This window comes from Pseudophryne corroboree, chromosome 5, assembly GCF_028390025.1.
Source record: "Pseudophryne corroboree isolate aPseCor3 chromosome 5, aPseCor3.hap2, whole genome shotgun sequence".
NCBI lineage: Eukaryota > Metazoa > Chordata > Amphibia > Anura > Myobatrachidae > Pseudophryne > Pseudophryne corroboree.
Window position 1 is genome coordinate 642834424 of NC_086448.1, and position 9249 is coordinate 642843672.

Here is a 9249-nt window from a genome sequence, read left to right on the forward strand (position 1 = left end):
CCTTTTCATGGATTCACTGTTGATGAGTCAACTCAGTGCACCAGAGTGAAACATTATAACATCTGGTTAAGCTTAAAAGAATAGCCTACATACTGTACACATCTAGATTGAAACTTCTCCTATGACTCAATTTGATACAGTAGACAACAGAATAGTGGCAGATTACTTCAATGATAATGGACAAGTTAGCATCTCATACAGCCTTTTTGAATACTGGGAGGAAGAAAATGCAATTGGTGCCCCTTGTACAAACCTGCTATTGTGTACTTAAGCTGCCCACCCTCCACTGTGTACTCAGAAAGAGTGTAAAGCACAGCCGGTAACCCTATGAACGATTGTCACATGAGGCTACTTCCAAAAAATGTTTAAAAAAATTGATGCTCATCAAAATGAACCACAAGTTCTATGAGGAAGACCTGTGCTGCCAATTACAACAACAGAGACTTATTCTGTAAATGTGGATTCCTGTGGGGATGACCTAATATTGTGTTGTGATATCAACAGTGAGGAGGGTGACGATGACATCTTCTGAATATGACAATCATTAGCAACAATGTTAGCCATCTTAAGCCCATTATTAGCTCAGTTTAACCAAACAACCAAGATGCTGTCTTTTGTAGGGCCCAAAGAAACCAAGCACTTTGGCCTCAAAAGTGGCAGTCCTGTTTGCTGAAGTGCTTGGCATGTTAGATTGGAATTTTTTTATATCAAACATAAGGGTGGATCAGAGGGCCCAAGGACAATTTCATTGTGCACCACTTTCACTGTGGTTTTTGCCAAGATTATGTTTGGTTGACAGGAGGCATATAATGTTACTGTACTTGTCTGGAGCATAGATGTTCTTCTGTATCTTGAAAGGCCAATCATCACCACCTTCTTATCCAGGTGTATAGTCACCATATATGGCCCCTTCTCCACAGATACAGAGTAGTATAATACTCCATATCATCCTTTGTTGTGTGTGTTTGACAGGCAGCATATCATACTGTACTTTACTTGGGCATTGATGGTATTTTGTACCAAGACCACCCATCACCAACTCATACTCCTTATATTCCTTTATTGTATATGTTTGAAAGGCAGTTTATAATACAGTACTTTACTGGGATGTCAATGGCCTTGTATATTGGAAGGCCATCCATCACCAGCTTATCATTCAGGTGTATTGGCCCTGTTCTCTTAAGCTTCTCCAAGTATATAGAGTAGTATAATCAGTGCTATTTCTTGGGCTGGGCAAGCCAGCGATTGCTGTGGGCACTGCAACCACTGTCTGCAGCTGCATTTCTGAGGACTGGCCGTCCGCATGCAATACAGCTGAAAATGTCCCTGCCAAAATGTCCACCACCTGATTGGAGACATCTAGTAGGACCTCTAGTAACAGGGACATGATGCAGGAGCACACCAACTTCTGACAACGAGAAGTCAGTTTAAAAGTAAGTAGTCTCACTGTGTGTGCCATAATGTGTAAGGGGCACTACTGTGTGTGGCATACAGTATTATTTTGTCAGGGGCATAATTGTGTGCCAAAATGTGTAAGGGGCATTACTGTGTGGGGCTTAATATGGTGTCAGAGGCATAACTGTCGGGCATAATTTGTAAGGGGCTTTATTGTGTGCGGCATAATATAGTGTCAGGGGCATAATTGGTATGTAACGTAATCTTTTCCTGCAAGACAACGCCCCTTTTATCGAGGCTACATCCATTTTTATAAAGTTTCATGAAGGGGCGCACATTTTATACTGTTCACCCTGGGAGCCAAATTGTCTAGAAATGACCCTGAGTATAATCTTTATATAATCTTCAAATCATATAATAAAATCATATGATCATATAATTATTGACTTTATCTAGGCTGTTACTCTGTCCTAGTTCTTAAATAATACAAATATTCTATAGGTGGCCTCAGGACTCTACACTAGTTATTTATTAATGAAAACATTCTATAGGATATAGTTTATTAAACTGCCATCCTGTCTGCCACTGCTGTGCCACTATAGTATATTTTTTTAAACTGTCATGTGTTTGTGCGGCTGCTCTGTCAATTTACTGTAGTTTAGTTAGTCAGCTCACTCCAGCCTTTGGCCAATAGTGAAAACAATATTGTGAGCTTGTCATAATTGACTGGAAATTATTGGAAAATAATGTTATTGATGTTAGTAACACAGTAGAGCAGAACCGAATTATCCATTAGACTGACAAGGCTAAAGCCTAGAGTCCCCGCAGGGACTAGAGTCCAGTCAATTTTTTTTTTTTACTGAGGCACTCTTACGTATGCACGAGGCTCCAATGGATAAAGGCACTTTGTACTCTGCATCATAGCAAGTCACACTCGTAGTCAGCTGAGGTTTGTTTTGACACAATATGGGGTCGCAGCGGATCAATAGAGCACTAGCACTATTTCAAAAGAGAATAGAAAGAACAATTGCACTGAGAGAAGAAAGATCAACTGATTTTATTTTAACTGGGTATCGGTGTCTGTGTGAATGCTGAAAGTGTAAATGACGGCATACTGTAAGCTTTGCATCCCAAATGACAGCGGTAGAGGGGTGAAAGATTGAAGTGCCAGAGAGGGCCCAAAATACCTGATGCACAGGGGTCCAGCCATGGGATAATATGGCCCTGCTGTAGGAACAAAAGCAGATCTAAATCACATGATTGTAGCTTTTTTTATCAATGTTTAACTTTAAAGACATTCAAACCAAAACATCTGAGTGTGGATTGCCACAACCAAACAATGGGGGTTATTCAGGTCGTTTCACGAGTTGATGTGACCGCAATAATGCTGTTGGTGGTACTAGTGCGCAAGCACAGGTCCTGTTCTGCGCTTGCAGCCAATGCTACCTTACATACAGAGGCGTTTGAGGGGCAGCGGAGCACTGCGGGGTGGCATGGGAAAAATAGGGGCAGGTCAGCAGTCTTTTTTGGGGCAGCTGCATGACATCACACACAAGCTACTCCTATCAAGAAAATTATGCCAGACCAACTGTATACAGTACGTAGCCTTGCTGCAGCGAGTCATCCATGGTTGCTGCGACCGCAATTAAATTGTGGTCGCATCCACTTGGTAAAGCTATTTGGCATGCTGGGTGGCCTTTGCCCTGCGATGGGCGGTCCCCAGCATGCGATTGAAAGGATGTTTAGCAGAATCTGCAATCCTTACTGAATAACCCCCACAGTGAAGATTTAGAACCAAAACTAAATCACGGGGATCCAAACACATCTCTAGTTCTTACCTCATATAATGCATTGGTTTGTTTTTGCAATATCAAGCTCCCAAATATGAAATGTACATCATCTTATAAAACTCCAGGCAAAGCAGCCACAGTAACTGCTATTTTCTGAGCCAACCAGCCTTTGATCAGGCACATTCTTTTGTTGTTTATTTTCTTCCCATTATTGGAAATCTTTAAAGCTGCAGATTAAATTCTAACTATTGACAGGACTGAATCTATTTACACCATAGATGATGCACATGTAAATAAACAACAAAATAATAATACTTTTTTAACACATTTTAAAATTTATGGATATCATTAAAGCTCAATAATGCATAGCAGAAGTATTATTTAATAGAATAAAACATTTGTAATTTTTTCCCAACAATTCCTTTCAGGTCTAGGAAAGAATTCATGATGGGTGAAATCCGGCTTACTTATTGTTTTAGTCTGTTTACCGTCTTATTTACTCTGCAGTCAGTCTGCCTCATGTCTAAACTATTCCTAAATTAATCTGGAGCTGTTCTGTAATTTAACTAGTTAAAAGCCTGTCACAATGACGGACAGTGCTGGATTATAAAGAGGAGGGAGGGGGTTTGCTACTCACACAAGAGCTGCCATGTTTCTGGAACTCCTGCTGGCCGGAGGGGTTGGTCATGACCTGTGGGAGGGTGTGGTAGGGGTGAGCACAGGACCCCACCCATCCACCGGTGCTCAGTATATATATGCAGCTGAGCCGGTTATCTGCTTTCTCCTTACCCGCATCACTTGCAGCGACCCTTCCTCCTCCCGGTCACCACACTGCTTACCCCAGACAGGTCTCACCCTTTCCTGTCAGACTAATTCACCTTCTCTCCCCATCGGTAAGTGGCTACACGTGCTCCAGGTGCCTCCCCTATGAGTGTTGTGGGACCATCTGGTGGTTCCTGCATCCATTTCAGGGGCAAACGCAGGATTTAGCGAGAGGGGTTTCCGTGGGTGGGTGTGTATGCATATATCCATGTGTAATAAATATATACATAACTATATATATATGTATATATATATATACATACACACACACATATATTTATATATACTGTATGTATATACAATTATTTATACAGATGGAGCCTTGCTCATTGAGCATGGCTTCATCGCAGGTGGGGGTGCCCGGTGTGCCTGGGCGTGCCTCCACCCAGGCACACTGGCAAGCACACAGAGATGCTCCCATTCACTTTGAATGGGGGGTGTGCGCGTCTATTAATTTTTTTGTGTGTAGTTTCATATTACACATTTTATATTAATAAAGATGAGAGCCATCTTTGTTCATAGACTCCATGTTTTAATTTGTTCATTGACATTTGATAATCTGTTTAAAATTGTTTTTCAGCTTAGAGCTGATATCAGAACAAATGCAAGGCATTGCACTTTGTGTGACTTATATTGTGAATTTGTGACCTTTTTGTACTTTCCCGATTGAAATATAACTGTCAGTAGCTAGACATGTAGTCTGCAAAAGGTGCCTGTCAATTTGTGGTACAGCAGGTGTGAAAACATAACTAGACAAATGTATGTCTCACTTTTAGCAACTTTTAATGGGGGGATAACCAATTTAAGCACACACAGTATAAGAATTATAGACATTACTAGATATATGATGTATAAGATAGAGTTTTATTAGCCAATAGGATTGAGCTTTGTGTCAGGAAACTATGACACTGTATGCAGATTTGAACTATTTTAGTCCCTCCATTGGTTATAGGTATTCTACCGTATTAAATATAAAATACTTATACTGACATACAAGGCTATTATCCAAACTGCACCAACATACATCTCTTCACTCATCTCAAAATATCTCCCTACCCGACCTCTTCGCTCTGCACAAGATCTACGTCTCTCTTCCACACGCATTACTTGTTCACACTCAAAATTACAGGACTTTATCCGGGCTTCACCCACTCTGTGGGATGCCCTCCCACACACAATAAGACTCGCCTCTAGTCTCCAAACCTTTAAACGTTCCCTGAAAACTCACCTCTTCAGACAAGCCTATCAAATTCCAGACCCACCACATAACCTTCAGTGCTTCCCTATTCAATTACATCCTCTCTGTACAGTATACATAACATCACATATCTTGTCTTTCTTTACTCTCACACCCTCCTGACACTTGGCCAACATTGCAGGGTTTCATCATACAACCCATTAAGAACCTAGCAATCTGGTGGACCATTATGCAATAGCATCTATCCTTGTGTATCTATGCCTATTTCCCTATAGATTGTAAGCTTGTGAGCAGGGCCTTCCTACCTCTATGTCTGTCTGTTTTTACCCAGTTTTGTTCTATTACTGTTGTTCTAATTGAAAAGCGCAATGGAATTTGCTGCGCTATATAAGAAACTGTTAATAAATAAATAAATAAATGTACTGCTTTTTAAATTAAACTCTCTGCTACTTCCTACTTCACACTGGCTGCAGCCATGAATGAACCTGATGCTGACCGATTCAGTGTGTACCTGAGCTGGGATCAACAAAGGTTTCCTTCTCTAGGGGTTGCCTTTATCAATCTGGAGGTTCCACCGAGATGCTCTTCTGCTGACCAACGGACACTTGGATGGACAGTTCTTGGTTTGAGACTCTTATATAAATCCATGCATGGTGAGTAGAGATATTTTTCTCTTGATTCTCAATCCGTTGACTGTTCATCTGTTCCATTGCCAGACATGAATTGGGGACTGTACACATTGGTAACTCAGTACTCAGGTTATTACTTGCTTTCTTTCTATCTTTCTTCATAAATGTTCTTATATGTGTCACAAAAGCGTAAGAATCAATGAATGTGGGAGTGATTGTGTTCTGTGTATATAGAGTATGTCCACATATAATCAACTGATGGGTTTGTTAAACTGGACATTGCTGCAGCTACCTTCCCTGGCAGTAGTGGCTCTTTGGACCCGTGAACTTGGTGTGTGGACCTCAAATACCAGGTGAATCAAGTGGCACGGTAAAAGTGTCCAGTGAGTCTGGTCAGGTGGTCTGGTGCGGCAGCAATCCTGTGCGCTTACTTAAGTGACCCAGGTGGCACTTGGTGTCTGGACCACGGTCTTGTATTTTCATGTACTGAAAACTACAAAGTAAGATAAGTTTGTGTTACTGCAGTTTATATGTGTTGGCTATTTTAGAATCCCTTTAGAAATAACTCAGATTTATGAAAGAAACATGTCCCCTTTGTAAGTGTGTAATAATCTTAGTAAAAGCACACCATAATCAGAAATATTATTTAAACTATATTTGTAGCCCAGGAGAATTACCTTATTCTCTGAACCGTGGGAAGAGGGGCTTGACATTTTTGTACCATCAGGTTGTCATTTTATCCCTAGATTAAGAGACATTGGAAGAGATTAGACAGAAATACTTTCTGAATTGGGAAACTCTGAACATTATATTACACATACCATCACAGTTTAAGTTATAGTTACAGTAGAATAGAATTGCCAGGAAACGTCTGACTTGTGTGTACTGCCAGTACTTGAATAACAACACTTTCTGTCACTTTAAAAATTATAGCATACAGAGTTTAAAAAAAAGAGGAACAGAAGTCATTTAAAACTTTCTCTCTGTCTGTAATAGGGAACCTAAGACAGGTACCGGAAGAAAATGCAAGTTAAATATCTTGTCAGGATTGTGTCTGCATAGCTGTCATACATAAGTTAGGAGAATGATATCCATTTATTTTAAAAGCCATAGTGTACTCCACAGAAGAAGGGGTTTGGAAAACTAGAGAAAACCCAGATGATGGGCTCATATTGATGGGATGTCATTTTATACCAAAGTCTAGTGACATAGGTAAGGATTGGTTGCAAATCACCTCTGTTCCGGGTAACATTCCTCATAGTTATCTCTCAGGGGATCCTTTGGATCTAGGTTACTGAATATTTCCCAGTAGTTGAATACTTACTGGCCATAAGTATGGGAAATATACATAGTTACCCTTCAGATGAAGCACCTCGGAAAGCCATGGACATTATGAAATGTGTGCATGGTGAGCAATGCTTGAAGGGTAAGAAGCAATTGTTTCAATGGGCAGGGTTGTCCATTGATGGCACTCTGGACCCAGATAAATTCAAACAGATCAGAGTAACATATGGGAGATATGTGATGGATAATAATCTGGAACAGAGTCTTGATTTCTGGATTGAGACAGGTGAATTACTTCAGTATGAGAAAGAGTTAGAGGAGTTAGAACAAATCCAAGAACAAATGGCTTTAATAAATATGGATGATTTTGAAGATGCAGACACATCAGGATGGGGAGCAATTAGACATAGAGGTCTCAAGAAAACCAAAGGGTATTCTTATTGGGCATGTCCAAATTGCGGACATTGTAACCCACCGGATGACACAATATGTCCAATTTGTCAGACATCTTGGTCCTATAAATGTAAACCCTGTAAAGAACCAAATGTTAGGAAATATGTTAGATCTAGAAAGTCTATCAGTGACTGGTTGCCAGTGTTGAAGAATAAAAGACCTACTAAATATACCTGGAGATGTGCATGCCCCAGACCAATACATTGGCAGACTAAAAACTGTACAGCGTGTAATGTCAAGAGACCAGGAGTGTCTCATATGAAAATTTATGTATGCTTTCAAGTATGGCATCTGCACCTCTAGCGTATAATTTACCTGAGGATTTGGTCCCCAGCGGACTATATCCGGTGTGCACATAAGATACTGTCACACCTGGTGTAGCTGCTGACGGACCTAATCCAGCACGCCCAGAGCTGCCCCGAACCACTACATGGTATAAACAAATTCAGAACTGTTAACAATAGTTACAAGAACTCACTGATGTTAAACAACAACGTAAGGAGATTAAGAACAAATTAAACCTGGAAGTAGATTCCATAAAGGGTTATGAGCTTTCTGGATCCTGCTTAGTGATGGACCATTGGACTCAGGTGGCATGGAAATGCAAACATAAATCCAGCTAGTGAGTAATCTATTATTTACTCCACTTTGCATTCCAATGTGGGCTTGTCTGGTCCGTCATTAGGTAAAACTTATTCGGGGTCCAAAAGTCTCAGTTTCAGGCTGCTTTTGTCTCTGGAGCTGCATGCTCATCAACCTGTGTAAAGAGATTACTTCATGAATTATAGTCAGTGTGTTTGCACTTTTCTGTCATTTTGTGCCACAGAATAGGAAAATATATATAGTTGGTGAAATACAGTGGTGAATATGTATTGAATCAGTTGCTCAAAATGACTTGTAGACTTCACTGGAAGTGTGTAATATGATGTATTATGTGAGTTCTAATAATTTACCATCAGAATCCAACCAACCCCTGGTCGGAGGTGGGAGAGTGCTGGCTCACACTCAGTGTTTTATTTGTGTGTGTGGGATAGTATTCTCTTAATGTAAATAAAATTAGTGTAATTAGAAAAATAGACAAAAAATAAAGTTTTGGACAGAATAATGAAATGTTTTGTGGTCAAATAAATATTGTTCCAGCCAACAGTAAAGGGCTGTTATACAACTAAAAATATGACATGTATTTGCATTAAAAAGATCTCAGCAGTAAAATTAATAACTGTGTGTCTGAGAGTAATAGTTCATAGGTAAATAATTAGGAAAATGCTACAGATGTAACAAAGAAATATTTTCTTCTATGTACAGCAAGTTACTGTTCCAGTTACAGCGTGTAATGAAATGCTAGAGAATCAGGAAGTGTTTGGATGACTATTACCAGGGGTGGGGCCAAGTGATGAGGTAAACTAGGTATGGAGGAGGGCAGATCTGTAGTCATAGTCCATGCCCCTAAGATAGAAGTCTGCCCTCAGGATACAATTACATTTACATGGTATAAAATCAAAATTGTAACTCTAGAATTTAACAGTACATAAATTAATCTACAATACCTATAAAAGACGTTACGTGAACATACATTGACATTCCATCACTGCTGATGCTAGGCACATAACAGAGATGGGAAGGTTGATTTTAGAGCTATCTCTACGACGCACCTTACAACAGCTTAAGTCATTTCTAG

The 9249-nt window shown here is 40.0% G+C and overlaps 1 long non-coding RNA gene across 1 annotated transcript; it reads right to left on the bottom strand.

Annotated features, from left to right (window-relative positions):
* Nucleotides 1-2467: 2467 nt before the first annotated feature.
* LOC134929287 (uncharacterized) lies at nucleotides 2468-8327 on the bottom strand. The gene is made up of 3 exons (XR_010178445.1): nucleotides 8093-8327; nucleotides 6512-6576; nucleotides 2468-2622 (listed from the first exon to the last, which is right to left on the bottom strand). It is a non-coding gene; the product is annotated as an uncharacterized LOC134929287 (long non-coding RNA).
* Between the last annotated feature and the right edge of the window lie 922 nt (nucleotides 8328-9249).